This window comes from Podarcis cretensis, assembly GCF_951804945.1.
Source record: "Podarcis cretensis genome assembly, chromosome: 10".
Taxonomy (NCBI): Eukaryota; Metazoa; Chordata; class Lepidosauria; order Squamata; family Lacertidae; genus Podarcis; species Podarcis cretensis.
Genome location: NC_137179.1, coordinates 48,374,453 through 48,399,434, shown reverse-complemented (window position 1 = coordinate 48,399,434; position 24,982 = coordinate 48,374,453). Strand labels below are relative to the sequence as shown.

The window sequence follows — 24,982 nt, the reverse complement described above, 5'->3', positions numbered from 1 at the left end:
ACACCAAAAACGAATCTTGGGAGTAATGAATGTTTTTATTAAAATGACACCGTTTTGTTGCTGTTTTCAGGTAATGAAGCGTGACTCACGTCAAGAAGAGGAAGAGGCTAATTTCTCTTCATTAACTGCTAGCTTTTATGAAAAGGACTTTAAAAGCAGCCTATAAAGAAATGCACTCTTACTCTCAATATTTATATATAATTACAGTAGTTAGAGTTGGAGGAAAATGCAAATGGGCCATGTTGCATCCACTAATTCAAAATTTATCTGATCAGTGCCATTCATGTGAATGAAAAAAAGTAACAGCAACAACGGGTAAAACTAATCTGAAGTTTAATGTACAGATGCATTTTGAGGTTGCTGCCTACATCAGTGAGGTATCGTATGATGAGTCGAAGGAATAAGTGCCTTTGGCGAGTGTATCATATCACTAAAGAAATGCATTGGGTCTATAATTCTACCTGTCATGTGGACTTAATATTACAATCTAGATCAAAGAGTGATAATTAAATTTCGTGAAGTTCTCCAAAGACATTCTCTGGCTGTACAACTGTTGCACAGGGTTAAATTCTTCAATATGCCCTCAGCTTGCCTTATTCCACACAATGTGCGCACTGTTCTGGGGGGCTCAGTCACTCACAGTGCCTGAAGTGATAGCCCTCCATAGACTGGATTTAAGCTGTGGGGTTTTCCCCCGCCCTATCTCTCTAGTCTTCAAGGAACCGACAAGTCCACTCTGTCTGCCTCAGAAGTATCTCGCCTTCAATGTCAGTATTAATCATTATGACTGGGAGGCCACACAGAAGGTGCATAACAACAAGAAGAAGCCATACTGCAATTGCTTCTGGCAATACAAAACTTATAACTGAACGATAGTACCCAAGAGCTGCCTCGGGTACATCCTGCTATGGCAAACCAAGAAGCCCAAAACACTACAAAGGCACTTCACATTTTCTTTTTTGTTTCCCCATTCAACATGAAAACTCCTTTGGTTATAGAGGTAAGATTGGTCTACTTCCTGCAAAGTATTACAGGATCAAAACTCTGTGGCACTTTTCACGAGTAATTCCATTCAGTGTACTGCAATAATTAGTGCTAAATATTACAAAGCCAAAGTTTTATGGAACTGCCTTAGGTGCCAGGTTTTAATCACCGCTGAAAGTCATAAAATAGGAGGTTGATTTGTTTTGGTGGGGTTTTTTTCAACATGAGGTCAAGTGCCATTTGAATTTTCTGTATCAGGTATCAAAACGTCTTGGGCCTGCCCTAGTTTGGAATTCACCTCAGTCACAGATCAAAATCCCACAAAAAATGCTGGACAAAATCACAGGAGCTCAAAAAACAATGGAAATTGCATAGAGAATTATTTATTAGTACACAAAACAATGCTGCATATAATAAACTTGAGCTGTAGCCACCGTTGTATAACAATTACAACAATTTCTCCAAACACCTCACATATATATGCTCATTTTACATACATTATTATTATGTCTACTTATAATTTTTTAATACCATTTTCATTTTTCACATACACAAATGAGTGTTGTATAAAGTCTATTGTACAAAAATGTGTACATGGGGGGAATATACATAGGAATACATATATTAATGAAAAATAGTTTTGAAAACATATTGAGGAAATTGCATGCTCACTAAAATGCTTACAAATTCTTACAAGGAGATGTGTGTGTGTGTGTGTGTGTGTGTGTGTGTGTGTGTGTGTGTGTAAAAATGTAGCAAACTTAAGGTTGGCTGAGAAACTGAGATAAACTAAAACTGACAGATTCATCTGAACATAGTCCCTGACAGTGTGAGAAGTCAGTTGCTGTTGCACTAGTAGTTTTCGGTGGAAAAACAATTACACAGGACTATCTGGGCATGCCTGTCTGGAAGCACCCTTCTTGGTAACAAGAACATCTGGCATTGGTTAGCTAATTAACACGTGTTGGAAGATTTTTGATTTTAAAAGACAGCCATCTCAATGCAAGCCGCAGGTGATTGAACTGAATTTCCTGATTAACTGCCATTCCGCAGTTTCATGCTGGAATCTCCCTTTGCAGTTCCTCTGTTCAAATGTAGACAGCTGAAGGTCAGTTACACAGTATTCCATCATGGGGAAACGTTCTCTCGCTGGTTTCCATATTTTGCCATTTCTGACGTCAGCCCAGTTTATTTATTTGTTGCTTAGAGACTGACCAGTTTGCCCTATGTAAAAAGCAGAAGGGCATAAGCTCATGATGTTGCAGACATTGTTGCTGCTGCGGCGGCTTCCACACATCTCACCTTTTGCTTCTTTTATAGGAACTGAATAGAAATGGCACCAGCCAGCTACTTCAAAGGGGTTTTATCTCTCATAACGTACAAATAGTTTGTTTTACCCTTCCTTAATCTGGTAATTCATGTAGCTTTCAGTGCTGAACGTTTGCTGCAGTTCCTGTGGGAAGAAAACTTGAGTTTGCCACAAAACAAAGATTACACAGAGGTTCACAGACGTCTTTCTCATGTAAGAGTACAATACTGCATACTCCAAATGTCAATTTTTATTATTTATGAAAGTATTTATATGCTATACCTGAAGGAGCGTCTCCACCCCATCGTTCAACCCAGACACTGAGGTCCAGCTCCGAGGGCCTTCTGGCGGTTCCCTCACTGCGAGAAGTGAGGTGACAGGGAACCAGGCTGAGGGCCTTCTCAGTAGTGGTGCCCGCCCTGTGGAACACCCTCCCATCAGATGTCAAGGAAATAAACAAGTATGTATCTGACTTTTAGAAGACATCTGAAAGCAGCTCCGTTTAGGGAAGTTTTTAATGTTTGATCTTTTATTGTGGTTTTAATATTCTGTTGGGAGCCACCCAGAGTGTCTGGGGAAACCCAGCCAGATGCGCAGGGTATAAATAATTATTATTATTATTATTATTATTATTATTATTATTATTATTATGCCCTCTCACAGTGCTGCCCAGCAATATGAAAACATTAAAAAAAAACCATTAAAAAAACCTTTCACTGAAATGACAAGCCACTCAAGAAAATTTTGCCTGAAAGTCAAATCTACCAAATCTCTGCTATAACGGTGTTCTGCAGCATGGGACCAGTGCCCAACTTCTAGCTGAAGCCAGTCAGACCTTTGTAGCATGAGGTACAATTAACAGCATTCTTCTGGATGGTCCCATGGATTGGGCTGGCATATACGGGCTCTGACAGTCCTTGAGGTACCTTGCCTATAGCACAAAGTTAAAGGCTTATCATGACACACTGTTTTCCTTCCCAATGACAAAAGTATGATAAGTGACTTTACTGATGTGTTGCAGTAGGTAGAATGGCTCATTCTAGGCCTTATTTGGTGCTTAATGTTCCACAACCCCTAACCATTAAGAAACTGCATATAAGTACTTTATCAGAAAAAGGTATGTTTTCCAGCAATAAATCATGCATAATACCTTACCTGCAATAATAATGTATGGTTCTGTGTCATGAATGAAATGGTATGTAGGGGCATAGTTTTCCAATATTTGCTCGTCTGACAATTTAAGATGCAGAAAGATTCTACAGGTTTCCCCCTGAACTTCACCATTCCAATGTAATTTCAAGGAAAGCCAAGAAGACTTTTATTCATCATCAGATATTTCATCATACGGATAATTAATTTGGAAGTCATCACCAACTGATCATATCCCCTCTAAAATAATCTTTAGACTCAAATAGTCTAGCAATACACTACAAATTATAATTTCAACTGAAATCCTTGCTTGCTCTGGGCTTGATCCAAATCTTTTTGAAGTCAATGGAAACCATTCCTTTAACTTAAATGTGTTCTGAATCAGAGATTTTCTCAGTCAGTTTTCCCTGTAGCAATCTTCCTTAAGTCAGTAGGAATTCTGCCAAGGAAGGCCAGAGTAAAAGGTGAATATAGATTTAGGCGCTGACCTTGGGGAAAATATTTTTAAAGCAGCTTCTCACAAGGAAAAAAAAGCCCTCACCCACACATAAATCCTTACTACACCTTTGAACAAAATAGTGTGCTTTCTGCAGCACCTCTTCCTTTCAGTGCAGTGAAAATTCGCCCCATTAACAAATGAACTGCATAGTCTTGATTCTGAAACTTCATTACAATGCAAGAAATGAATGCTTTGCCCATGCAGCTTTCGTGACCCAGCAGTGAGAGTTATGCAGGTTTACAATGGAAAGGCTAAGTTTTTTCAAAGTTGCTACTGGGCAAGTTAAACTTCTTACCCCCTTTTGCAAATTTTACCCATCAGTTTCAGGGCATTAAATGCTTTCAGCAGCTGTGAAAATAGTAGCATAGTAAATTAGTCAAGGTTGTGCTTTGTGCGCAAATGTGAGATAAATCCATACCTTGTTGTGATTTATGATGTAGCAACCTTTCTAGATACTTAACAGAAATCAATACATCGCTATCTGCTTATCATGCAATATATTGATTTCCTAAGAGCACAGGAGGAGATAATTGTTCCAGTGTTGAATGAATATCCTTCTGTAACAATATTTTAATAACCATATGGCAAGGCAGAAATTATGATAATCAAAAGTATATCTTTTAATTTCCTATAGAGCGTCATTACTAAGAGTAAGGAGAAAAGTAATTTCCCAAGCAAAACAACTGCAATTTGACATTTACTCATTGACTCATCATCATTAGAATAAGAATGCAGTCTTCTGTAAACCATAGCACGTTAAGCAAAGATAATGAGCTGGTTCTTTATTTTAGGACAAATAGCTATCTAAATATCCACGCATATAAATGCCAGTTGCCAAGTTTCTGTCATTCCGTAATATAACATCTAGCTAGAACGTGTGATAGGGGTGAGGACAAGACAGTTTAGGCAGACAGGGACAGAATTCATCCTCAAGAGTCCCCATGATATTCTATGGAAAAAAACAAATGGACTGCAAAATAGGGATATAACTTGCCCCAAGAGACACAGGAGTCACAAGGGGTCAGGAAATTGATGTAGACCCCATCCCAACAGTTTAATGAACGTACCACTTTACATTCTCACAAGTAAGTGGATGGTAACACCTTCCCTTCGCTGACTGTGGTTCAGCCCCCTCTGATCAGGCTGTGGTGCAATATGGGACACAGCTGAGAGGTGACAAAACAAATTGGGGTTGTTGCAATATATAGGTCTTACCTCCACATAGATCACCATCAGACTGATGGGCTTTTTATGACTATAAACACACTCTCCACTTCCACAGAGGGTGAGATGTTCCTAAAGCAGAGCTCTAGGCTTTGATTTCCTTTAGATGAAAGAGTACTGGAGACTTATGGTCGCTTTGTAATATTATATTTACTTGCAAATATCAATGCAGAGTATAGCAGAAGAAAGCTACATCCAATATCAGCTAAACCTGCACATTGGATCCCTGGAAAGAGATTCCTGTACTCCAAAATGATTTGCCTTCAGCCAATTATGAGTGTAGTTTCAACTTGTCTCCTTTTTTTTCTGTTTCCCCGTCTAGTTCCAAATACTACCCAAACTAGCTTCAAATGCTTTTTCTGGTTTCGCTTTTAGTTTTGAGCAGAGAGAGAGACAGGCAGAGAGATTCCCAACCTTCAAATTAATATTTACATTTTGTACAGGCACCGACTGAATCCACTGGGGAAATACCAACTTAACAAAGCATTCATAGGGGTATAAATAAAAGACAACTGCAAGCCTCTATTTGATTCACAATGGGACACTGCACACATGAGAACATTCAGCACGGCCAAATGACTGCCGGGTCACGCAGCAATGGAGAAAGCCCGGCTGGCAACATTCTGACTTGGCAAGGCCTCCCCACCAGCACCACCAATAAGCAGGTGGATGGAACACCTGCCAAACGAGCCCTTGCCTGCCACTTCTCCAGCGCTCCAAGCTGGCAAGGTATGGAAAGAGAAGCCATCCAAGTTGAAATCAGTTCTGGCCTGGCTGGCTCCACTTTGAAAGCAAATTCACTCAAGAAGTGCCATCCAGGCCAAAATCAGCATGAGAATGATTCCAGCTTGGCCGGTTCTCTAGGGCCAATGTTCTCATTTCATGCATCCATGCTTTTGGTTCCACTAGTTCTCTCTTCCAGCACAGCCTTACAGCAAATAAGAGAAACATAATGGGGCAAGGATCCCCACCCAGCTGCCCCACTTTTCAAAACCGATTGACCTTTTACTAGCAGGTTATTATTAAACTTCATAAAGTGCTCCCCAAACATTTTGTCATTTGTATTAAGTGGAAAGCATGGAAGAAGGCCACACTTTCTACAAACTCTCCAGCCCACACCTCAAATTGCAGCCACTGCTTGTGGAATCCTAGATTGCACTCCTTGAAGGTAAAGGTAGAGGACCCTTGGATGGTTAAGTCTAGTCAAAGGCGACTATGGGGTTGCGACGCTCATCTTGCTTTCAGGCCAAGGGAGACGGCATTTGTCCACAGCTTTCCGGGTCATGTGGCCAGCATGACTAAACCGCTTCTGGTGCAACAGAACACTGTGATGGAAGCCAGAGCACACGGAAATGTTGTTTACCTTCCCGCCACAGTGGTACCTATTTATCTACTTGCACTGATGTGCTTTCGAACTGCAGTGGTACCTCGCAAGACAAAATTAATTTGTTCCGCGAGTTTTTTCGTCTTGCGATTTTTTCGTCTTGCGAAGCACGGACTTTGGAAAAGCTTCAAAAATCACCAAAGTCTTCAAAAACCTCAAAAAAGGCTACCACACCGCATGCTATGAGTTGCTCCTCGAAGTGAATGCACGGTTTTAAGAAAAAAGGAAACAAACTTGCAAGACAAAGAAAACAAATTTGCGAGACGTTTTCGTCTTGCGAAGCAAGCCCATAGGGAAATCCGTCTTGCGAACCAACTCAAAAAACGAAAAACTCTTTCGTTTTGCGAGTTTTTCGTCTTACGAGGCATTCGTCTTGCGAGGTACCACTGTGCTAGGTTGGCAGGAGCTGGGGACAGAGCAACGGGAGCTCACTCTGATCGGCATGCCCAAGAGGTTCAGTGGTTTAAACCACAGCGCCACCTGCTGAAAAACCCCTTGAAACACACTAGTGACTATGATGAAATCAGCACAGTAATATTCAGGGACTTCCCACATCCATAACAAATATTACATCAACCCTATATGCTCAGGTATATAGGACTCTGAATGGGAGCAGAGGACCCAATATCTATACAGGTGCATCCATCCTTTCACTGTGCAGGTTGGCTCCCTCTGTTGACATACACAAGGATGCTCATACACACAGTAAACCAATAGGAATGCATACAAGACTCTGGATGAAGCCACTAATATATAATCAAGTGCGCACTAAATGAAGATGATTTCATATTTAATTTACAAAGTCATAATATATTTTATATATTGCTTTCTCTAGACATCTTCCATATTGTGCTGCATTGATCTCAAACAGAGAAAGCTGATTGACTTTTGGTATTGTTTTTCGAAACAGCCTGTCCCAAGACTGGTGGAAACCCTTTATAATACGTTTTATAATACATGTTTCTGTATATCCAAACAAGTTCACAAATCTCACCTGATTTTCTCAGAGCTCAAGAGGAAGTTGGTTTAACTTGAGAGTGCCTTTTGAACCATGAAATTAAGTATCTTGCTCATATACGTCGCCAGAAAGCTACTCATAAGGGAGACTGGGTAACTCAGTAGGGAAACGTGATGACCTTTTCCTGTTGAGAACTTGGGTCTTGAATCAGAAATGAAGCTAAGCTTGGTGTTCTCATCTGACTAATCCAAAGGAAATTTGTGAGCTTCAAAAAAATTCCCATCAATTTGTCACAACTGACAGCATGTTCAATGGCAGATCAGCACTAGAACAGAGGAAGGTTTATTCTGTGCTGAGAGTGTCATGGTTACATGGGGAACAACCCCCGCTAAACCAGCCCCTACTAATTGTCATTCGTCTCTACTTGTCATGTGCATGCCAGGCACTCTAATTAAAAGCAACAAACAGAGCCGTGCATCGCATGACAAGCTGAGAGCAGCGCACACTTTTACAATATTATGTAGTCTTTCAGATTGCAAAACAAGTCATCCTGACCGTGTTAGCCCCCGTTTAGCGGATGTGCTGTGACTTTATTTAGCAAATTATGCTTTCTGTGATGTGCGTAGTAACAAAATTGTAATTTAAGTGCCTGCTTTTGAATGTGGGGTTTTTTTTGTTTTGTTTTTTAAACCTTAGGCACTAAAACGGCAGTACACCTAATTGCATACACACATGCAAAAGTAATTTGTGAAAATCTTTCAAGTATTTCGCTTTGTAACGGATCAGAAAATAAAATTAACAAATTAAGTTGATGTCTCCGGCTTAAGGGCTTTAGAAACTATTGCCACAGATTCCCATCTATCAAATATTCAAAGACCTTGTTTAAGCTTTATAAAAATCTGCAGCTAAACCAATCTCCTCCAGTGACCAATACTCATTAAGGTGCTGCCAATGGTTTCTGAGCCACCTCTCCTTCTGATGAGAACACTGTAAGTCACTACTTTCTATGAAGACAACAGATTTTGTTGGGGGCTTTGGGGTTTTTCCACTGTTATTATCAGAACCACTACCAACTTTTATGAAGGGAAACTTAAGAGAAGCAGTTACAGATATCTGAAGAAGTGTGCATGCACACGAAAGCTCATACCAAGAACTAACTTAGTTGGTCTTTAAGGTGCTACTGGAAGGAATTTTTTTATTTTGTTAAGAGAAGTAGAGGAAATAGCTGGTGTGTATGTGTCTGTGTTTTGTCAATGGGGTTTCCCCAGCACCAGTACACACACTGATGACGATACTGTCTCCATTACCAAGAAAATGGTGGAAAACTGATTGGTTATTCAGAAAGGCTGAATGTTATTTCATCATTTTTACTTCCCATGAGACATCCCAAAATGATGGCAGGTCACCTGTACAGTGGTGCCCCGCAAGACGAATGCCTCGCAAGACGATAAACCCGCTAGACGAAAGGGTTTTCAGTTTTTTGAGGTGCTTCGCAAGATGAATTTCCCTATGGGCTTGCTTCGCAAGACTTTTTTCCCTTTCCCCCCCTTTTTCTAAGCCACTAAGCCGCTAATAGCCGCTAAGCCGCTAATAGCCGCTAAGCCGCTAATAGCGCTAATCCGCTAATAGGGTTGCTTTGCAAGACGAAAAAACCGCTAGACGAAGATACTCGCGGAACGGATTATTTTCGTCTTGCGAGGCACCACTGTACTCATCATGTAGCAGATAGCCTGTCCTCATTGACCCATGTCCTGGAACCACCAGATTAGTAAAATTCATGTTAAATTGCTGTTTTAGGGGTTGTTTTAAAAAGTCTGGAACGGATTAATCTGTTTTGCATTACTATCTATGGGAAAGCGCACCTTGGTTTTGGAACACTTTGGTTTTTGAATGGACTTCTGGAACGGATTAAGTTTGAGAACCAAGGTACCACTGTACTTTTATTTTTCAAATTTTTTTTTGACCTTCTGTGAATTACTTTTATATGCTGCTTTGGTTTGTTACTGCTGACATCTTTTATACTACTCTTTTATGTTGTGATGTCTTAATGTTTCTGTTTTAAAGTGATAGTAACTTTTTGTAAGCCAACCTAGGAACTTGCAGAAGGATGCAGTATAAATGCACTAAATCAGTGACCTTCCAGATATTGTTGGACTACAACTCCCATTATCTCTGACTATGATGGCTGGGGTTGATGGGATCTCAAGTCCAACAACATCCAGAAGGTCACAGATACCCTATCTTTCACAACAGAAAACATTTTATTAGTCTATGTAAATGCACAAGACTTTGGGGGGAGGTTGACTGAGAATAAGGCTAAACAGCAGGTCCATGAAGGGGAGGGGAGGTTGGTAGTAATACTAAAAAAAAACACCAATGTTTAGAGATTTATATTAAGCAGTATACCAAAGTTTTAAAACAAATAAGCCAATTAATAATAATAATTCATTATGTATGCATTTTATCCAGCAAATATTCCCAAGTATTTGCTCTAAAATCCAACATCTATGGGGGATTTTAAAAAATATCATTTCAAGAGGTTAGTAAAAGAAAATGGTAATTATTGCATAATAAAAATGCTCTTCTTCTCCCCTCAGCTGGAGTTTAATTCTTAGGCTACTTAAAATAGCTACTAAAGACACAGACGTGATCGAGACAAAAACGAGTGATAAAGAGTTGTGCTTTCAAGGAGCTGACCACTAGCCAGATATCAAGGCACTCAGAAGCCAAGAGCTCCTGCTGTTCTCAATAATGAATAAAAGCATGAATGGCTAGTTACACACAGAGCTTCTAAAAATCTGTCCACTTCATTCGCTCTCCAAATGGAAGCTTGAAACCTGTTTCCTTCCTTCCTTCCTTCCTTCCTTCCTTCCTTTCTTTCTTTCTTTCTTTCTTTCTTTCTTTCTTTCTTTCTTTCAGCATTTAAAGCTAATAGTTACTTTTGTGTTTCTTGCCGTCAGGATTCAAGAGTAGCCATTCCTGTAGCTATGCAAACCATTTTACATTAACCAAAATATTTCGTTTTCAATAGGGCTTTCCTCCCATGTTTGAGAGGGGTTAAGGCCTTCTCATACGAACAAGTCAATGAAAACTCACCCCATAAAGCACCTGCTCCCTACAGAAAAGGTGCATTTTGTATGGTGGTTCTGTTCACTAATCTGCTGCTTCTGCCACCATTGTGTTTTCTCCTTGCCATGTAAAAAAAGGAAAAAAAAAAGTTGTTTGCGGGTGTGCAAGGGAAAATTGTGGTGTGCCATGTGACACAATACAGTTGGAATACTTGCCCCTTGGTGTTTAATTTCAGGTAGCCTTAGATCCTTTGGTAGCTTTATTCTGAAAGCAAATTTATGAAATCCTATTTATGTCAAATAAATCACAAGATTGATTCCAGTTTCCTACAGAAATCTACTTCTTTTTGTGCTATATGAGCACTAACCTAACAGAAGCTAGCCCAGAGGCTAGCCAGGCAAAAGATCACTGTAAACACCTGTGACCCAGTTGCAGCCACCTACAAATGCAGTGCTCTTGATTCACATAGAAAAAGACTGTGGAAATCAGCCCACCTCACATGTGATCCTATGGCCTGCTTCAAGCACCACAAACCCAATCATCTGAACCATGCTTTGTAGTTTGTAAATACTGGACTTGATGCCTATAGACTAGTTGACCGTGTCAACTATAGTTAACATCGCCTCCAAAACTGTCAGGCTTCAGGGAATCTGATCCCTCCCCTGGTGGCAGCCAAGAAGCAGATAAACAAGAAGAGTTCTTACCATGTAATTTATTCAGTATTCACAGAGAGTAAAGGGATGTAGTATCTATGCAATGATGGCGTTGCTCCAAGTAATGTCTCCCCTCGCCCTTCATCGTCCCTAATCTGTCAGTCCTGCGCTGGCCAATCTGAGCTTCCTGCCTCTGAGCTCTCTGTTCTACTACTCTCAACGCCCGTCTAGTCCTGGGAAAGGGGGGGGGGGTCAGGAATGCTTTCCTAAGGCACTGAGTCTGTCAGCTGTCTTTCCCCTGGTGTTTCTTCCTCCTGCTGTTCCTCTCCCAATATTTCCCAGCTTTCCCCCTCTGCAGCCTCTGACCTATGGCCTTCTGCAAACCACTGTTCTAAATCTATACTGTCCTCCTGTTCTCGGGAAGCTTCAGGCGAAGGGGGCGGTGGCCCCCACCATTCCTCCTCGGTCCAGCCCCTGACAAGAAACATAGTTTGCAAAACAAGGGTATGAAACTTTGGACTGATGCTGGTTTGTCTGAACAAACCACAGTTAGTATAAAGCAGAATGGGTGGGTGTGGTTTTCTGTTTCTGTTTTTGTTTAGGTATAATAGGACACTGTGGTTTGGTCAAAAGTGGAACAATACTCTTCCCTGCCCTTAAAAAGGCATTTGAAAGGAGGAAGCATATGAGAGCAGGACTCATGCAGCCTTGCTCTCATTACCATTACAACTCAACTGTGCCACTGTACAGGGTTCATTCATGTAAACATTACAGAAATACTAATTAAAACTGTGTGTGGCTTAACTTTACATATTTATTTTAAGCGTCTGACAGAAAGGCTGTGCAGACAAGTAGGTACCAGCTGGGAAAGTGATTCACTAGGCAAAAATCAAGGCTGCCATGGCATATAAAGTGGGAAGGGGGTCCTAGGCAGCCAAGGGGATACTGGGTGCCACAAGCAGACCCAAGCAAGAACACAGTTATTTAGATGATGGTTAGTTTGGTTATGTCAGTAGCCCACACTGAAATGACCCATCCGATTAGAAACTGTACAACTGCGTGGTTCAGGCTGCAATAATGGTTTGGACATCTCTCATCTCCATATTTAATATAACAGAGCCAGAAAATTCAGTTAAAAGTAAACTGGGTAAATTATCCGAAGGCTAACTAATGCATTACTATATTGATTATATTATGTATCACTCTACTGAATTGTACACAAATACTAATTTTGTATGGATATTCCATGTATAAAGACATCAGTAATCCTCACTATGCTTTACAATGCATCATAATCTCAGAATTAGCTGAAATGCTATTGCTACAGTTTTTGTTTTTTTAAAAAAGCTACACATGCCTATTTGTTGTTCCTTGAGAATAAGACAAAGAAGAAAGTCATCTTGTAAAATCTTTGATAAGCACAATATGTTGGTAAGGATTCAGTAAAACACACACACAGTGAGTTCCATGCCACAGAAGATGGCACAAACCTTGGCTGGGTGGTTTGGAAACAGACAGACAGAAAAATCAATTTTCCAGGGGTTGCACAGTGCTAAAGATAGATATTTTATTGAACCTGACCTTAGAGCACAAATTCTCCTGTGTCTACTGTCTTTATTCATTCCAAAAAGTTAATTAAATATTCTACCACAGCATCTGATCTTTATTATATGCTGCACGTACTTGAGTAATAATTTTACTAATTCCCCATTGTCGTCACAAAACAGATAATCTTCTTGAAGCTCCAAATAGTTAAAAGAATAATTTCATGCTCAATAATTCCTTTGTGTGTCTCAATGCAAGAGGAAACACCCTATTCTCTTATTGACATGTAAATTGTCAATGAATGAGATTCTCCAAGCCAGGCTCCCCCCTCTGCCAGCAGCCTTGCCACTTTCCACCCTTTGATAATGCTGTATTAGAACTGAAATTGAAATTTGTGTGTAGCAATATGCTACATAATATTACTACCTACAGACACTTGACTAAGGGAAGTGTCACCAGGTGTGACAGTCAAAGGGAACAAAGACAATTCTAAGAACAATTCTAAGAACAATTTGGCATGCAATACAAGCCTTGATAATCCATAATCCAAATTGCTCTCCTTTTTAGTCTGTAACGTTTACATACATTTTTATTGTGAGAGATCAAGTTTTAATATTTTGTGTGTGTGTGTGTGTGTGTTTTAGATGTCCCTGAAAAAAAACCATTAGGATCCAAAACACTTTGGATCAATAGACCTCTTTCTTGTCTACCCCACCATTGTTGTTGTTTTTTGCCTTTGATCTCCAAAGTCCTGCAACTCCTGACCTGCCTTTTGATACCTTGCCCTATGGGCTTTTTCATCAGATCAGAAAAGGAAAATCAGAGAAGAAGGAAGCCCAGGTTTGTTACTGTTATGATAAACCAAAGTTTATTGCTGTGTTCAAACAGAGCCAATCAGTCCATTAGCACTTAAGTAGCCATAGGTTCTGCCAGATTCCTGTACTGAGAACTGCTCTGTAACATTATTTTTTGTCTCCTTGTTTCGCTTACTCTCAGAAGTCCACACCTTAAAGCAATCCACCTTAAAGCAAACCCTATTTCCCCACATTCAAAACAAATTACGGAAAATAAAATCTGCATCTCTTAAACATGAACTCTTAAATTAAAGCTTTCTAGTGGAACCATGAACTCACCAATGTTAAGTGTAATTATGCCAAATTTTATGAAAACACTATACACACGTATAAAATGTTTTCAAAAGTTGACTTATGCAGAGAACATCAATTTAATATTCAGGTGTGTTACCTGTTATGCTTCATGAAATCAATCAGCTGAAGCCAGTTATAGCCACTTAACTACCCTAATTCCAAACAGCTGTATATTAAAAGTACTGGTAAAAGTTCCAGAGTCTCACTAAGACCTACAAAAGTAAAAGGTTGGGGGGGGGTCTTTTAAGGAGTTCCTGTTTTTGTTACACAAAGGCAACCCAAACTTAAGCCTCTGCCCTCAGAACACCTCTCCCCAGACTCTGCTGCCTTGTGGAGAACTGAAAAAAATGTAAGGGGCAACCCTGAAGACTCCTGTCTGCCTCAGAGTCTGTTGTCTCCTGATGTCCAGCAGCATGCTCCAACTTGGTCTGGCTGCTTGTTGTTCTTTAGTCGTGTCCGACTCTTCGTGACCCCATGGACCAGAGCATGCCAGACACGCCTGTCTTCCACTGCCTCCTGCAGTTTGGTCAAACTCATGCTGGTAGCTTTGAGAACACTGTCCAACCATCTCGTCCTCTGTTGTCCCCTTTTCCTTGTGCCCTCCATCTTTCCCAACATCAGGGTCTTTTCCAGGGAGTCTTCTCTTCTCATGAGATGGCCAAAGTACTGGAGCCTCAGCTTCACGATCTGTCCTTCCAGTGAGCACTCAGGGCTAATTTCCTTCAGAATGGATAGGTTTGATCTTCTTGCAGTCCATGGGACTCTCAAGTGTCTCCTCCAGCACCATAATTCAAAAGAATCAATTCTTTTAAGAATGGAGAGGTTTGATCTTCTTGCAGTCTTAGCTGGTGATAAAGTAGCCTCCAACCCTGTTGATCACTACTGGATTCTGTGGTCATGACTTTGACCTTGGGTCCTGAATGTAACATGTTCCAATTGACCACACTTAAGATAAACCACAGTTTAGGGTTACTGAAAACAGAAGTGAAAGCTTCTGATGCCCTCGACATGCAGTTAGGAGTAGGTGAGGGGAAAACCAAGAGCCCAAGGTTCTTCCTAGCCTTCTTTCCATGATGATAAATCATAGTTTTATCATGCTCGTATAGAACCACTGACGCTCACTAGTTTTGTACTGCTTTCATAATACAAAACGACAGCCCAAAGGAATGTGCATGTGCTCTGACATGGGGACAAAATATGCCCATGGGAGAGATATGTAAAACTTCACTTTAGATACTGCTGAAGAAATGCAAAGGCAGGAATAGCCATGTCCAAGTCCTTAAGCATAAGGCTTTTCAGAATACACTAAGCTATGTACTGGTGTTCATCCCTCATGCATTCTGCATTGTATACCCCTCCCCACTGTATCAGCATTTCTAGAAGGCATCCATGCAGGCCTCCTTTTATCATAATGGATGTTTATGGTGCAAGCTGGAATATACTTTGTTTTGACAGAGCTAGCTGTTCCAGCCAGTTTTCAGATCTTTGCCTAGCCAATACAAATTAAGACACGATCTTGCTTCTTAACTCTGAGAGAATTAACGTGGATTATTATTTTCTTAACAATTTTGTTCTATAAGAACATAGCAACACAGGTCAAAAAGCTTTTCTGTGCATTAGGTAAAAAGCTGATAAATACTTTGTGTCTTGGCTTAGTTCACAAAATATCTCAGGGATGAAATTTCAGGGATGCAACAGCATTTGAACCACGCAAAGAGAGATACTGGATACCACTTAAAGTCAGAACATAAATGTTTCTGAATGTGAAGCTAAAATGAGTAGAAACCAGTGTCTTTGAGAAACACTATGGAGAAAACACTGTAGGTGCTTCTGAAACTTTCCGTAAAATTGAATATCTTTTTTTTTTTAGAAATAGGGAGAGCAGATGGAGTTGTAAACCTAGACAGCATCTTCAAAAGCAGACATCACCTTGCCAACAAAGGTCCGCATAGTTAAAGCTATGGTTTTCCCAGTAGTGATGTATGGAAGTGAGAGCTGGACCATAAAGAAGGCTGATCGCCGAAGAATTGATGCTTTTGAATTATGGTGCTGGAGGAGACTCTTGAGAGTCCCATGGACTGCAAGAAGATCAAACCTCTCCATTCTTAAGGAAATTAGCCCTGAGTGCTCACTGGAAGGACAGATCGTGAAGCTGAGGCTCCAGTACTTTGGCCACCTCATGAGAAGAGAAGACTCCCTGGAAAAGACCCTGATGTTGGGAAAGATTGAGGGCACAAGGAGAAGGGGACGACAGAGGACGAGATGGTTGGACAGTGTTCTCAAAGCTACCAGCATGAGTTTGACCAAACTGCGGAGGCAGTGGAAGACAGGAGTGCCTGGCTTTGGAACCCAACAGGTTTTAACTATACCTGATTTTGGCTTAGGTGAGATCCCCAGAATGTAAACCCCACATAAGCTGCTGGCTTACTGTATTTTAAAGAATTGTCACTTTTCTTATTTGCTAGGTCCCAAGTCTTAGGAGCTGAAAAAAGTTAAGGTATTTGCCACCATGAAATTTAGGTGCAAGGCTACTTACAAAAAAAATTAATATGTTTGCAAGAGAAGTATATTTTGTGGTAACCAGTTGGCTGTCAATATTTTGTCTCTAGTGGTATCTGTTTCTGCATTCTTCTTATCAGCTCTTTTCCATTAGATAGAGCTGTTCTGCCAACGAACTAGCTGTTTCCTGAATTCCATCTGTGCTTTCAAACTGTTACCCATCTGTGCAGTTTCAACTTTAAATAAACCTCTGACCAATCAGTGAGTGAGCAAGAGACAGAGAGCGCAACAGTGGGGACTCCCTATGTGCATCTTTTGTTCTATAGCTCTTATGCAGATATAGGAACGAGCTGAAAATGATTGGCATTTGCTCAAAATTGCAGTCTGACACCATTTTTAAGCAGGAAAACAATGTTTTTAAATATAGAAATAGCTGATTTTGGAAACTAATTATATTCCTGCTCTGCAGAAAGGACTCCACTAAATGGCTTTGGAACCCCCTGCCTTCTAGATTATCCTCGTTTAAAACAGGCAAGTTATCACTTCTTGCCACTATGTAAGATAAGAGACGGGAGGCGCAGCAGGTCTAAAGAGCTGTGCATGACACCACTCAAAAGCACTGATTTGCTTTCGTAAAATTGCACCCCTTTATCGGAGCTAAGCAACATGAGCCTCAGAGCCAAATACATCTATATGTGACTGCTTAATCTTGGGCGTGTGTGCAGTCCCACTGAAGTTAAATCAATGTAAAGGTTTGTTGTTCTGGCCATTGGTACATTGTCACTTCAGGGAAACTGTGTGCATAGATCTGAAGGCGAAATCTGATTAAACGACAACTTCCAGATCTTCATTAACAGCAAGCTATAAATAGCAAAACACACCAGGTAGCAATAAAATGCATTTTCAACACTACCAACACAAATTCAAATAATTACACCAGAATATCTTTCGCGCTTCTCATTTGGGGTCTAAGCGTGTACAAATATAGGGCTCTTTCAGGCCGACTCAGACTACACATTCGCCAGGGGTGTGGCTCAGTGGCAGAAGCCTTACAAAGGGGGAAAGCCTCATTTTTCGAGGATCAGCTCAAAGTTGTTGAGCTTACTTTGCAAAGGGAAGAAATTCTGTTTTTATGGGGTTCAACTCACAGTTCTGCAGCTTCTTTAGGAAAGGAAAGGGAGCCGTTTCTACGGTTTCCAGACAGATAATCTAATCAGCCAGTCACATGTCGCTGGGAAAACAAACAGCCTGCAGAATATTAAACAATGGAGGCCTGGGCAAGGGGGCAGGGCCGGAAAGGGAGCCAGCGATCGACCACACATTCGCTCCATAAGACGCACAGACATTTCCCCTTAATTTTTAGGAGGAAAAAGGTGCGTCTTATGGAGTGAAAAATACGGTATATAGAGTGCACAGCTGTGTTGTGCCTTTGGGTGCTGTCTCTGTGGGTGTGAGGCTATTTCCCAACTTCTTAGACATGTGTTGTTAAATGCTTTCTATCCTTGGTCCCACCTCCATCACTCATCTTTGCATCAGTATATGACTTATGGATACATAGAAATGGTATTGTTAGTATTTTAGCATGGAAAAATGTTAGTCTTTTACCCTGAAATGACTAAATAACCCCACACACAAAGGAACTTGAAGCAACAGATGATACAAGCATTTTCATGCCATCTCGTAATGTAGTGACACAGACCTGAGATGAAAAGGTGACAGCCTGCAGAATGCACTGTCTTTGCACCCATCTCCATGGAAGATGTGGATATAAAAACCACATATTACTTCACAGTGATGTCAGGTCAGATATGAGTTTAAATCTATGGTTTTACAAGTACAAATCCACAGAGATAGATGGCCTATAAAATTCTTATCTAGATATTGACACATTGGTTCATGCTCCTTTAAGTGTGTTATGGAAGCCGTAATATGGCTCATGCGCATGTGAAAATCTACCCTGAGAAAATGGCTGCACTGTTAAAATACAAAACTCAGACTGTTTCTGTTATTCTTTTAACTAACCACTCCAGCAGCATATAATTCTGTAGATTAATATTTAATTAAGATGCAGAAATATTATGCAAATCATGTGCATACTACATTGTGTGATGCAAGGTCAAAGCAACATTACATTAATATTAGTATTACTATAATTAGTGTATAATGCTATCTGCATGCGACTGAGTAAATTAATGACAATCTCCTCGCAGCTTACAAGCATTTCACTTTATTTAATTTTTATTCATCACAGCTGGGCAGCAACGAATAATCTTTTTTTAATTTTAGTTGGCTAGCAACTTTTTACTTCTCTCTCCATGTAAATACATACCTGTCATTTTACACATCCAAGAAAAAGGATTCTGGTCCATGAAAGTTTATGCTAAAATACATTTCTTAACCTCTAACGTGTCCTGTTTCTTGTCATTTGTTTTAGATATAGTGCAAAGAAAGAACATTAATTCAAGTCATCCACTTCAGCATTTTAGCTTTCATCAAGATATATAGAACATCTCAGGTTCCTACACATCAACCCTTCTAACATACCAGAAATTGCAAATATCAAACAGAATAATCAATCAGGAAGATGTCTAGCGTAAACTCTATCTCAGCGTAGGGCACACATTTCTCAAGGGACATACCAGTTAATATCATGAATATATCTGATTCATAAGCAACAAATTTAAGTCTTCCCTTCATTTTCTCTTTCCTTATTATGTAATAATATGAATTGATGCCATCTCTTATGTCTATTCTGGCATACAAGAAGTAGAGAGGGACCGAAGCTCTTCTTCCACAGATGTCATGGACTGACCAGGTTCAGAAGACTGGTGGAAGTCACTAGCTGGGGAACACACACACCCAAGAGAACCTCCAGAGGAAGAAAGCTCATAGCCAGGGGATTGGTGGAGGGATGACAATAAATGGTGAGAGGGAGAAGAAGGAACAGACTGGGAGGGGGATATGTCGGAAGCAGAAGAGGTAACAAGGTTAGGTAAGCAGGAGGAGGCTGAGGCCTAGAGCAGTCCAGGCTTAAGAGGCAGGAGAGGAGCAGGAGCAGGAGACAGAGCTGAGGCAGGCTGCTGAAGAAGCCAAGGAATCACCCCCTCCTGCTGTGACCAGCTCCTCTCTCCCGCCCTAGTCTCCCAGAACAGGCAGAGAAATGAGGAGGGCAGAGCAAAGAGAGACAAAGATGACAGAGCCTTAGGCTGCTAGGCTTAGAGAGTGGTGGGAAGGCGGGGGACCTTCAGTCCTCACATCTGCCTCATTGGGACAAGACCTACTGGAAAGACTTGCTGTAATCACTAGGCCTGCACTGTTTTCGTTTCCTTGAATAAAGAGTTAACTTCACTGACACCATGGTTTTTTATTGCTGACCTACACCTGGTAATAATTTTACCACCTCCTCTGTGTTAGTCCGTTGGGACTGAACGACAAATGTACTTATTTAACAAAATTTATATTCTATTTGATTGTAAAAAAAAAATGTCAAAGCAGGGTTGTTGTTTTTAAAAAAGGAACAAAAAAATTACAATTATTAACAAAAGACAATGAAAAACAGCACTTAAAAACTTTCAAAGCTAATTAAAATCAACAATAAGCTGCAAATGGAATAAAACCACTATAACTTGGACATGTCTGGATAAGCTTGCCTAAACAAAAAAGTTTTAAGCAGGTATCAGAAATAATATAGTGTGTGATGTCAATAGGCAGGGAGTTTCCAAGTATACGTGTTGCCGCACTGAAAGATCAATCTCTTACAACTGCAGAATGAGTATTGAGTGGCGGCTGAAACAGTGCTAGTTCTGCAGAACAAAGCAGCCAGGGGAGCACATATCTGAGTTACAGGAGAGACCATGAAAAATGGGAGTAAAAAACCCCAAAAAAACTGGTCAGGCTACTAAAGGGTATTTAAGATAAATATTTGTTAAAAATGTGTTTCTATACAAAACCAAAATGGTTTATATTTCTTAAATAGCTAAGCACAAAAGAGAAAATAAAAGGAATTTCCCCAAAACCCATCTCCAAAGTGGTAAGGCAACTCACTAGATTTCATAGTGAAACAATGAATTTTTAGAAGATCATCATTTTAAACCTTCAAGTTAAAAACTACTTTCTGAAATAGTGTTAACTAAACAAACCCAGAAAAATAATTAGGACTTTAGACAGCAAGCTTGGTGCAAGCTTAAATTTGCTATCATAAACCATGCATAGACCCAGGGCAGTTAACATTGAAGTTAATTAAATAATACTGATGATACCAAGGGTGGTATTTGGCCTTGTGGTCTCAAAAAGTTAATTCACCCTAATATTTAGGATTATTCTTTTTCAACTTTTTTCTTCATAACCTTTGAAGCTCTGAAGTTCAGGAGGTAGCTGCCCTCTCTATGAAGATTAAAGCATCTTGCAGGAACCTGCTGTTCACCAAATTATGTTTTCACAGATGCTTGTTACATAAACTGGTGACTCCAAAAGGTCTTTTCTTCAGTACCAGCCAAGAATTCCTACTCTGAACTTTCTCTCCACCCACCATCACTACATGCAGTGTAGTCTAGCCACAAAGGGTTGTATTTTACACTGCAATGAGACTTCTCCTTTCCCTCCTCTCCTGGCACACCCTCAAAATCTGCTGCAGAGGAGAGCGGTAGAAAGCACCGTTCCACAAGCGGAAGCCTGCTAAGCTAGCAGAACGGACATATGGGATAGGACCCAAAGCCGTTATTTGCTCTAGTTCACTTCCTCCACCCATATGTTGTGGCCACCCAGGATATTCAATTATATGCAGTAGTTTTGTGGTGCTGTAAGAAAGTCCATAATCTTCCCTTTGGTGAAAAAAATATACAGTAAAAAAATATACAGTAAAATATACGGTAAAGTGGGCTGGGAGAGAGAGAAGAGACAAAATCCCCTAACAAAGGATTGCAAAATGGACTAGGTTAATGGGCCCCTGGACGGTTACGTCCAGTCAAATGTGTCAGGGACACGCTCAGCAGAGAGGAATCTCCAGAGGAAGAGGAAACTGGCTGCACCTGAGTCTCCACCTCCAGAGGGGAGGAGGAATTGGCTGAGTCGCCAAGAAGTAGGAGACGGAGCAAGCGAGTTGTATATATGTAGCCCTCTGTTGTATCTTAATTTTCAGTCCACGTATAGAGAAGTGAATCCTCCCAGTTCTCACCTGGGAGAGCTTCCCTCTTCCCCTGTCTCACACCTTGAGAAAAAAAACATTCTGGCCTGCCTCTCACGCAGGTCCCTCCTTCTTCTGATCACTCTGAAATAGTTACAGAGCAAAATGTAGTGTTCCACAGACTGCCACCTTATCCTATGTACCATATAACAACACCTTGTGCTGCTGATTTTGTGATATAAGGTAGTCAGAAACAAAGAGGAAAAGCTAGCTGCCAGAGTGAATTTGTTCTCAATATGTTTTGAGCTATTACCTTTCTTGGGTGAAATTTCTTCTGAAGCTGCTTGAGGAAGAAATTTGCTTGAGACTGACTGCTTCCCTTACAGCTGACCGAAGCTATTTTTGCTCTTACTTTGTTGGTTAGAGTATTTAAAGGACCTGCCTGCCAAATGAGACCTAATTTGATGGCCCTTCTGCGGGTGACCGCTGATTTCGGAGGTTAGGTATGTGACTACTGGAGAGGGGGGCCTTCCTAGTGGCAAGGTCAAAACTCACTCCCTGTAGGTGTGTGTTTGGTGCCTTCTCATTCTCTTTGACACATCAAGCATAGTCTGTCTCATTCTCTTGGGCCTTAGATGGCTTAATTCTTGAGACCCTTTTAATTGCCTTTTTGCTCCCTATTGATTGTTGCTTTATATGACTTTTGGCTTGTCAGTTTTAAGTGTTCTATCTTGTGCTTTTAGGGTCTTTTTATTGGGTGTGGGTGCAAAGAGTAAGAGTAAGCTTCATTGAAATGAGAAGGCAGATAGAAATATTATAAATTTAAAACCACACAAACAAAGGAATAGCAAAAGGGAAGCTGGGAAGCATAAGAAAATGAGGAAATTCAAAAAAGGGGAAAAAAGGGGAAGGAGACAAAGAAATGAAAGAAATGCAGTAATTAGCTGCTTTCAAGTATTACATCGTACTAACCTACAGAAAGACTTAAGGTGAAGATACATGTTAAGCCCAAATACTCGTATACGACATATGTTTGCAAACACATTTACTACATAATACATTACAGTTTTACAGTGTACACAAATGAAGAGCTCCGTGTATGAATTGGTCTCTGAAAAGCATAGCCTGGTAAAAGCAGTTGGGCAGAAAAATACTTACTAGAGTCTATTTTTCATATTACCAGCAGCCAACAAGAATTCTAAATGATTCAATAGGATCAAAGCATATAATTTCCCCTTATAGACGTTACATATTCTTAACCAAGACCACAAGCAAAGTAACACATTCAAATTGTAAGCTGGACTGCATCATATCCAGAAATTTGTCATCTAAACACGTTTCACAGTACATCAGCACTGCATTCTCTTGCAAATACTGGGCACGTGGAGAAAACAGTCTTTTATCTATCTACAATTTAAGATCTGGTATTGAATATACTTTAGTGGTTATTACAGCTATTTTCATCACTGTGGATTAAGATTGGTGAAATATTTCTAGGAATACAGGACATGTATGGCAAGTGACATCACAGTAACACACACACACACACACACACACACACACACACCAATTGATTAAAAAAAAACTTAAGAAATTGTGTGGGGTGGGAATTATAATGGATAAAATTTAAAGTATGTATAGGATGAAATACAATAATACTGAAAATACTGTACGTATTGAATTCTTACAATACTTCTAAGGGACAATGATTCCATTGTAACAATTACAGCAGCAGAATTATTACTTACACACTTTTGATGGATGCCTGCTGGTGAGTTCATTGAAAACCATTGTTCCCTGGAGAATAGTCTCTTAACAGTTGTCATTATTTTCAGACTAATGCTAGTTTTGTCACACTGACAGTGACAGCATGAGTCTTCAAGGAATGTATGCGTAGACGAGGTTTACACAGATTCGACAGTACAGAGCACCAAATCTCCTTTTTAGGGAACTCTTCCCCTGTTATTTACCTCTGTCTATCAAAAAGTTTTCCCAGAAGATTAGCACAGTCTATTCCCCTCCCTTACAAATTTCGCAACGAGTTAATAACACAAGCCAAAGACTGCAGATGTCTCCCGGTTATTTTCATAGTAGTTTCTCCTGCTTTCAAGTATCAAATGTATTTATTTCAGCAGGGAAGAGCTCATTAAGGTGAGTACTTCATTTCTTGATAAGAACCTCAACACAAAACATCAGTCAGCCCACTGACACTAAGAATCTGCCTCGTGCAGATGAGAAAATAAAAATTATATATTACCTAAATTATGTAGATTTGCATTAAAATTGTTTACAGCAAGCAATTGCTAATTATAGCAAGTCATACTGCATCTGGCATTATTATGGCAGATGCAGAAATGGAAAGAAGAATGCAGGAAGTTTCAGGAGACAAATCATAAGTAATGCATCAAATGCAACAGAAAGATGTATAAAACTGATTATCAGATGACAGCTTTAACAGAGTCCCGGCTAGATTGGTCTTATTAGAGTCCATATAATGTATATATACATGCACTGTATATTAATACATGAGAGCTTTTTGTGTATAAATGTATAAACAAACATCCAAGTGTTTATTCAAGACCATTCAAAATGAGCTTGCAAGTGCGTGTTCATGTTGTGCATTTTTCTCTAAAGTTTCTACTTCGTTGTGTATTTTCTCTAGAGTAAGTTTCTACTCAAAATGGCTCAAATGTGTTGAGAAACACACTACTTTTTAATACACCAAACACATCCACCACACACACACACACACACACACCAGATTGTGAAAAATGGTTTATCTATTTGTTGCCTCCTGTGCTGCAACCACATTATATAGCTGGCATCATTCTTTTTCTTCCAGTCACAAACACTAAAAGATATCTTACTGGAATTATCTGCTTGTCATTGGTAGCACAAGAGAAACTGACCTTTTGAAAATGAATAGCTTTTTTTGTCACCATGTCTGAAATAGCAGTATGACAGGAATAACCAGAGAATGATAAAGTGGAATTTAGCAGATAGCATGCAAGCAAATAAATAAAGCCTTCATTAAATGCACATTCATTAGCCGTACAATCCTAGGCATGTCTACTTAAAAGTAAGATAATAATAATAATAATGTTATGCCAATGGTGCTTGCTCCCAGTTAAGCGTATACAGGATTAAAGTCTCAATCTCTCATACAAAATCACATGCACCCATATGAGGTTAATATAAGGATGGAGAAATCAAATGCTTCGCAAAAGCTTTCTTCTTCTTACTTATATACTGTAGAGCATTGCAACACAGCAGTTGTTTTCAAAAGCCTCTACCGGCTTGTAATGCTTATCAGCTGCATAGATTGCAAATATAAATAAGTATTTTGGAGACAGCAATTCTAATGGATTCCTCCTCCACTATATTATTTATTCTTGACGGTATTTTTGCATATTTTTGACAGCATCGCATCTTTGATGCA

At 40.0% G+C, this 24,982-nt stretch overlaps 1 protein-coding gene across 2 annotated transcripts in view; it reads right to left on the bottom strand.

Moving 5' to 3' along the window:
• The window catches only part of TAFA2 (TAFA chemokine like family member 2), a 131,464-nt gene that overhangs the window by 69,850 nt on the left and 36,632 nt on the right, over positions 1-24,982 (bottom strand). The window lies entirely within an intron of this gene.